The sequence below is a fragment of the Epinephelus moara genome, chromosome 4, assembly GCF_006386435.1.
Source record: "Epinephelus moara isolate mb chromosome 4, YSFRI_EMoa_1.0, whole genome shotgun sequence".
Lineage (NCBI taxonomy): Eukaryota > Metazoa > Chordata > Actinopteri > Perciformes > Serranidae > Epinephelus > Epinephelus moara.
Genome location: NC_065509.1, coordinates 1,065,519 through 1,072,783, shown reverse-complemented (window position 1 = coordinate 1,072,783; position 7,265 = coordinate 1,065,519). Strand labels below are relative to the sequence as shown.

The 7,265-nt window shown below is 43.5% G+C and overlaps 1 pseudogene; it reads right to left on the bottom strand.

The window, feature by feature from the left end:
* The window catches only part of LOC126388595 (uncharacterized), a 17,919-nt pseudogene extending 16,013 nt beyond the window's left edge, over window positions 1-1,906 (bottom strand).
* Between the last annotated feature and the right edge of the window lie 5,359 nt (window positions 1,907-7,265).

Genomic DNA, 7,265 nt, shown 5'->3' with positions numbered 1-7,265 from the left:
TCCGATCGACTTCAAATTGGCTACAGATCATCCTGAGAACATGCTGATCAAAAGTTATTAAAAGCTTTACTCCATATGAAGGGGCGTGGCCGCTCACATACTTGATCTCAGCAGCTTCAAACTTGCTGGACATGATAATGGCTCCACCCTGAACGGCCAGATATATTAATATCCCACCTTACTCAAAGCGCCCCCCGGTGGTAACAGGAAGTGACCAGTTTTTACTTTAACATGTCCTGATGCCACAAACTTGACCGCATCAACTTCATTCCACTTCTAATGCATGCAGAACAAGTTCTAATGCATGCAGAACAAGTTGGTGAAGCTACCTTATGAACGCTGTAAAGCTACGTCTAATGGTGTCCGTGTGGCAGCATGGCAACTATCGCCCCCTCGCCACGAAATACGTTTTGCTTTTTGATGGCTTCAGCAACCTCATATCCTCATGAAAATTGATACACAGGTCAAGAATGGCGAGCTCTTGCATCTGATAGGGGCGTCGCCCATGGGGGGGACAAAATGCCTCTATAGCGCCCCCTTGAAATTTTCAAAAACCCCTCCCCATAGGGGTGTTTTTGGAGTAGGAAGATGAAACGTCACACCACGTCAGGGTTAAGTTACTCAGAGTTTTCACATAACCGCTTCAGTGATGCGTGCTGCTGGCCCCCCGAGATGGCGCAGGAGAGTGAGGGCCCGATCACAGCTGCTTGCAGCTTTAATTATTATTAGGGCCCGAGCACCTAGCGGTGCGAGGACCCTATTGAAATGCAAGGATTTCTTCTTCTTCTTCTTCTTCTTCTTCTTCTTCTTCTTCTTCCTCCAAATGGCCTTTTTGGGAGGCTTAACATACCCGAAAACTCATGAAATTTTGCACACAGCTCAGAACTGGTGAACAATTTGATATTTTAAGGGTTGCATGCTTGGGTTCCAAAAAATGGCTCAGTAGCGCCCCCTACAAAAGTTTGAGGAAACAGCCCCTGAAGCTAGTTTAACCTACGTGTATAAAACTTGGCAGGCATATGTGGCGAGGTTGAAGGAGCTTTAAAATTTAGATAAAATGTAATAAAAATGACAACGCCACCTAGGTTAAAAGAGCCCAGGACTCTAATTTTAAAAGCAACACAGGTTCTTATTTTCAATCAGGGTTGAGCAGAGTCAAAAACCACAAATCCAAATAAAAGTTAAATACAAGATTTATTATAAAAAAGTGATAAAGTAAAATAAAAACCCCAGCCCAAAGTCTCTCCCAGCAGTCTAACCGTCCTGTGTACTGGTCCCACTCTAACCCGAAGGTGGCAGACCCCAGACCTTGAAGGTGGCGACGGGCAATCAGTCACTCGTCGTTTGGAGACACATAAGAGAGAGAAAATACCGGGATAAGTAGGCTAGTCAACTAAAATTGTTCAACAATTAAAGAAGGGAAATCCTGATTGAAATGGTTTAAAATAGGCCGAAAGGGTACTTAGCTGCAAGAGGGGTGCATCGTGATTACACCCCTCTGCTTCTCCACGTGGCTTCCCCTCAACTGCGGCTGATGACTTCCCTTCGTCTGCTGTCCACCCTCCGGTCCCGCGGTCCCACGGTCCACTACTGGATCTGTTGGGAGGTACACCAAAACACAGCCGCAAGTCTCCTGCCAACACACCAGCACCAATATTTCTCCGACCCACACCTGCCTGGCCCCGCAGCCGGCCTTCTGTGTCCGCTGCTCAACACGTGCAAACAAAACAACACTCATGTTTTGCCTGTGGAATAGCGTCCCGCTATTCACCCAGGCTGGAGGTGCAAGGCCAAACGGACACAGGCTGCGCTTCAGGCGTGTGGTTATTCTCCTGTGGTGGTGGCGGTCTCCTCTCGCCGTCCGGCCCATCGCTGAGGTCCTCTGCCTTCTTTCTCTGTCCTCCATGCCACTTTCCTGCTGCTTAAAAAGGAATGTCACCTGCGCTCGCCACCACCTGTGGCTCGTTGTGCTGATTGCTGCCGGGGGCGAGTCCGTGTGCAGTTCAATGTCAGTTTGGAATTGAAAACTCTGCATGCAGTTCAACATAATCTCTAACTGAAATAATCAAAATACTGCAAACAAGGTAACACAACATTTCATAAACATAATGAACACAGTAAAATAAACAAAGTAACACAACATGTAATATTTCATAAACTTAACTAAAACACAGGAAACACACAACATGCAACATCCTATGAACTGACCCTGTCACACATATGTAACACTCCAGGGCTGCGTCCGAAAGGCCTAGTATGGATTGTAGTAGACCAAATTAGTATGTAGTATGTCCAAAACCGTAGTAGGGAGGAGTAGTATGCTACCACCCCTACAAAACACGCCTACAATGTAGTATGATTGCAGAGCATACTGCAGGGCTACTACTTATCCAAAATGCACCACGGGCTTCCTCTTCGTCTTCTTCATCGTAGACGTTGCACGGCATGTTACCCTGATGTTACCGCCCTCACCAGTCTCCTATTTAAATGCAACGTGCTCGCTGCCCGGCAAGATTCAAAACATCATGGCAGAGCAACGGCAGCCGTATGTATATATACTATATATATACATATATATATATATGTATATATATTTTCACATTCGTTTGACATTCAAAAGAAAAGTAAATATCTATTATATGCTAAAACCATTTGAGGGAATGATGTCAAACCAACTGTTTAACATAGAGGCTAATATTCCTCACATGCCACAACACTTCTTTTTGAAATATATCTTATGTAGCCTATAAGTTTTGGGGACTTTTTAAATGTAAACTCATATAAAGCTATTATTCTCCATATAACGCTATTATTGACCATGTAATCTCTGGATGCCAAACCAACTGTGCAATATTAGAGGAATATTAGACTATGTTAAACTTAAAGGCCTCAATTTTCACTAAATTGATTCATCAACTTTCAATACGTTTTAAATCTCTGCAGACATCCTGGATGTAATATCTTGCAAACCTTTCACAACTCACCAGCACATGTGCAGTGGATACAGATATCACTTAGGACAGGATCATTTCTAGTAGCATATGCTATAAAGACTGTAGCACTGTACAGCCCTGCTGTAATATTTAGCGACATTTATGAGGCCAACAATCAGACATCAGAAAAAACACTATTGTCACATCACAAGTGTACAGCTGTAAAACCTCATGTTACATGTTACATGAGTGAGAGGGGACAGGGGACAGATCCAAAGAACAGTCAGGTGGGTAAAGAGTGGCCAGCTTCATTTTTGGGCAATTTCAATTGTCAGAGGTGCGTTCAGATTTTGGTGCAGTACCTCAGCCAAACCAGCAGATGGGGTGCTTTCGTAGGCACTCCATCTGCTGGCAGAGCAGAGGTACGGCACATGTGCCGTACCTCTGCTCTGCCAGTGGATGGAGTGTTTTCCCACCAATCTTTTAGTATGTCCGAATGGACACAACTTGTTTAGTAGGTAGTAGTAGTATCTAGTGGTAGTACGTAGTAGTAGTATGCAGTATGCCAGTGGGCCTTTCGGACCCAGCCCAGGACTTACCAAAAAGCCTCTTGGAGGCATGCTCCAAACCCAACAGGAAGTCAGACATTTTGAATTTACTGTGCAATTTTGGTGCATTTTTGGCCATTTCCAGGGGTCATAAATTAACGAACTAGTCCTAGAGATTTCATCTGATCAATTTCAAACCTTCGTCTGTCTCACCCCAAGACCTTGAAGATCAAAAGTTATTAGAAGCTTGAGTTTTCATCAATGTGTGTGACCATGGCTTCAAAGTTAGGGGTCTCGCCAATAAACAGGTAGTCAATCAATCAATCAATCAATCAATTTTATTCATGAAGTCCAATATCACAAATCACAATTTGCCTCAAAGGGCTTTACAGCATACGACATCACTTTGTCCTTAGGACCCTCACAGCGGATAAGGAAAAACTCCCCCAAAAAAACCCTTTAACGGGGGAAAAAATGGTAGAAACCTCAGGAAGAGCAACTGAAGAGGGATCCCTCTTCCAGGACGGACAGACATGCAATAGATGTCATACAGNAGGGGGTGGTTTATTGCGTTTGTCACTCCGAATGAAAGAATTTTGTGTGCATGTATACACTCATTCCTCTTTAAATTCATTCCGGTCTTTCTGCGCATGCTCGTTTCCTTGCCCTTCTGGCACGATGACGTATATAGCGCGCATAGCAATGGGCTGCATAGCAACAGCCTGAGATAGAGCAGTCGGACTTGTTGCACTCACCGGTTTCCATTCGCCACAGCACGGTCTTCTATCTCCCTTCTCTGACCTTCTACCTCCCTTCTCCTCCTCAACAGACGAAGCATTAGCAGAACAAGGTTGTTGTCGTACTGCTGCTTCAAGAATATGAGCAAAACATGCCCGAAAAAGGCACTAAGAACGGCGTCGTCAAGCATCTTGTTATAAGGAGCGAGGACTATACAGTGTTTTCTTCCGGTAAACATAAACACGTAACATCCGCCCCGCCCCCTATCCATTCAGAAACCTTCCCTGCCCCAAACCTTGTGCAGACCTGAATAAAGGCGATTGAACTGATCTCCCATGTAAACCCTCATTCGGAATGAATATTTCCCATGTAAACTACCTGGGAAGACTTTAATTCCGAATGATTTCATTCAGATTTATTTCATTCCGAATGAGAAGCTAACATGTAACCATAGCCAATGAGTCAGAAAGAGAGACAGATAGAGAGACAGAGAGAGATGCAGGACAGATGGTAATGACAGTAGCTTACAACAACATTAATGAAAGTAATAATAATATTGTTATAATTCTGGCTATTTTGGTACAATATGTTGAAAGTATATATTACTATCTGACAGTATATATATGTGACAATAATCATATGTGTATAATAACAGAAGAAGTGTGACTAATGATAACAGCAGCAGCAGGAGGCATCTGGCAGGACCACTGCAGCAGCACAACCACACATATCACACTATCCAGGCACCGCTGTGATATGAGTTAACCTGCGAGACAGTGGAGCACAAAGGCTCTGGAGAAGAAGCCGAGTTAGTGACATGCAGTACGGTCGAGTTAGCAAGATGCAGCAACAGGACATGAGAGAGAGAAAGAGAGAAGGAGAGAAGGTACCCGGTGTATTATAGGGGGTCCCCCGGCAGACTAGGCCTAAGTCAGCCTAACTAGGGGCTGGTACAAGGCAAGCCTGAGCCAGCCCTAACTATAAGCTTTATCAAACGGGAAAGTCTTAAGTCTAGTCTTAAATGTGGAGACGGTGTCTGCCTCCCGGACCGTAACAGGAAGATGATTCCACAGGAGAGGAGCCTGATAGCTGAAGGCTCTGGCTCCTGATCTACTTTTGGAGACTTTAGGGACCACGAGTAACCCTGCATTCTCAGAGCGCAGTGTTCTGGTGGGATAATATGGCACTATGAGCTCTCTAAGATATGACGGAGCCTGACCATTTAGAGCTTTATAAGTTAACAGTAGGATTTTAAATTCAATTCTAGATTTTACAGGGAGCCAGTGCAGAGAAGCTAAAACAGAAGAAATATGATCTCGTTTCTTAGCTCCTGTTAGTACACGTGCCTCTGCATTCTGAATTAGCTGGAGAGTTTTTAAAGACTTACTAGGCCTACCTGATAATAGGGAATTACAGTAATCCAGCCTTGAGGTAACAAAAGCGTGGACCAATTTTTCTGCATCTTTTTCGATCAAGGTAGGCCAAATTTTCGCAATATTACGCAGATGAAAAAATGCAGTCCATGAGGTTTGTTTTAATTGAAAATTAAAAGACAAATCTTGATCAAATATTACTCCAAGGTTTCTTAGAGTAGCGCTAGAGGCCAGAGCAATGCCATCTAGAGAAACTATGTCATCAGATACAGAGTCTCTGAGTTGTTTGGGGCCAAGAACAATAACTTCAGTTTTGTCTGAATTTAACATAAGGAAATTGGTGCTCATCCAGGTTTTTATGTCTTTTAGGCAATTATGAAGTTTCGTTAATTGATTAGTTTCTTGTGGCTTCATTGATAAATACAACTGTGTATCGTATCGTGGAGAAAATCACACAACTGGTCTGCAACTACTTTCTCAAGGATCTTTGAAAGAAAGGGAAGATCAGATATTGGTCTATAGTTGGCTAACACCTCTGGATCCAGGGTGGGCTTTTTTTTAGGGGAGGTTTAATTACAGCTACCTTAAAAGACTGTGGTTCATAGCCTGTTAATAAGGATATATTGATCATATCTAATATATGAGTGTTAACTAAAGGTAAGACTTCCTTAAGTAGCCTAGTTGGGATGGGGTCTAAGAGACACGTTGATGATTTAGATGAAGAAATCACTGCGGTCAATTCTTGAAGAGAAATCGAGGAGAAGCAATCTAAATATATATTAGGTCTTACAGCTGTGTTTGAGGGCAGATAGGTACTATCTGAGGACAGGAGGTCATGAATTTTGCCTCTAATAGTTAGAATTTTGTTATTGTTTGAGTTTTTTGATGCATGTTTTGTGGCTGCTCTTGTGTTGTGTTTTCTTTTTTGTTTTCCTGTCCTTCCATGACCTGCAGGGCTGGTGTGTTGCGGAGGCGGGACTGACCTACTATTCCACCATGGGTGGTGAGGCACACCTGGTTTCCATTTCACCTCATCAACCTCACTATGAAGCCGGCTCTGACTTCACTTCGGTGCCAGATAATTCGATCTCGTTCGGTAGCACTACTCTTGCTTGAGTTTTTCACCTCGTGAGTACTTTGCCCATTTCTCTTTTGGACCAGCTCCACTGACTTGTTTTTGTCTCTGTTATTTACAGTTTGGTGCCTCGCCGCCTTTGTTCTCCGGACCTCTCGCCTCCTGCCACCGCCAGGCAGCTCACTTCACCATGCAGCCGTTTTTGTGTTTTGCTGCTGCTTTTTGTAATAAATTATTGTAAACTTTACTCTGCATGTTTCCTGCTACTTGAGTTCCTTTGGGTTTTTGCCAGTCCGTAACAAATTTTGTCGTTAAAAAAGCTCATAAAATCATTACTGCTAAGGGCTAAAGGAATACAAGGCTCAGTAGAGCTGTGACTCTCAGTCAGCCTGGCTACAGTGCTGAAAAGAAACCTGGGGTTGTTCTTGTTTATTTCTATTAAAGCTGAGTAATAGTTTGCTCTGGCATTGCGGAGGCCCCACTTATACGTTTTGAGACTGTCTGCCCAGATTAAACGAGATTATTCCAGTTTTGTTAATCGCCAATTCCATTTGTTTTAATTTACGGGTTTGAGAGTTACACCAAGGAGCGAACTTTC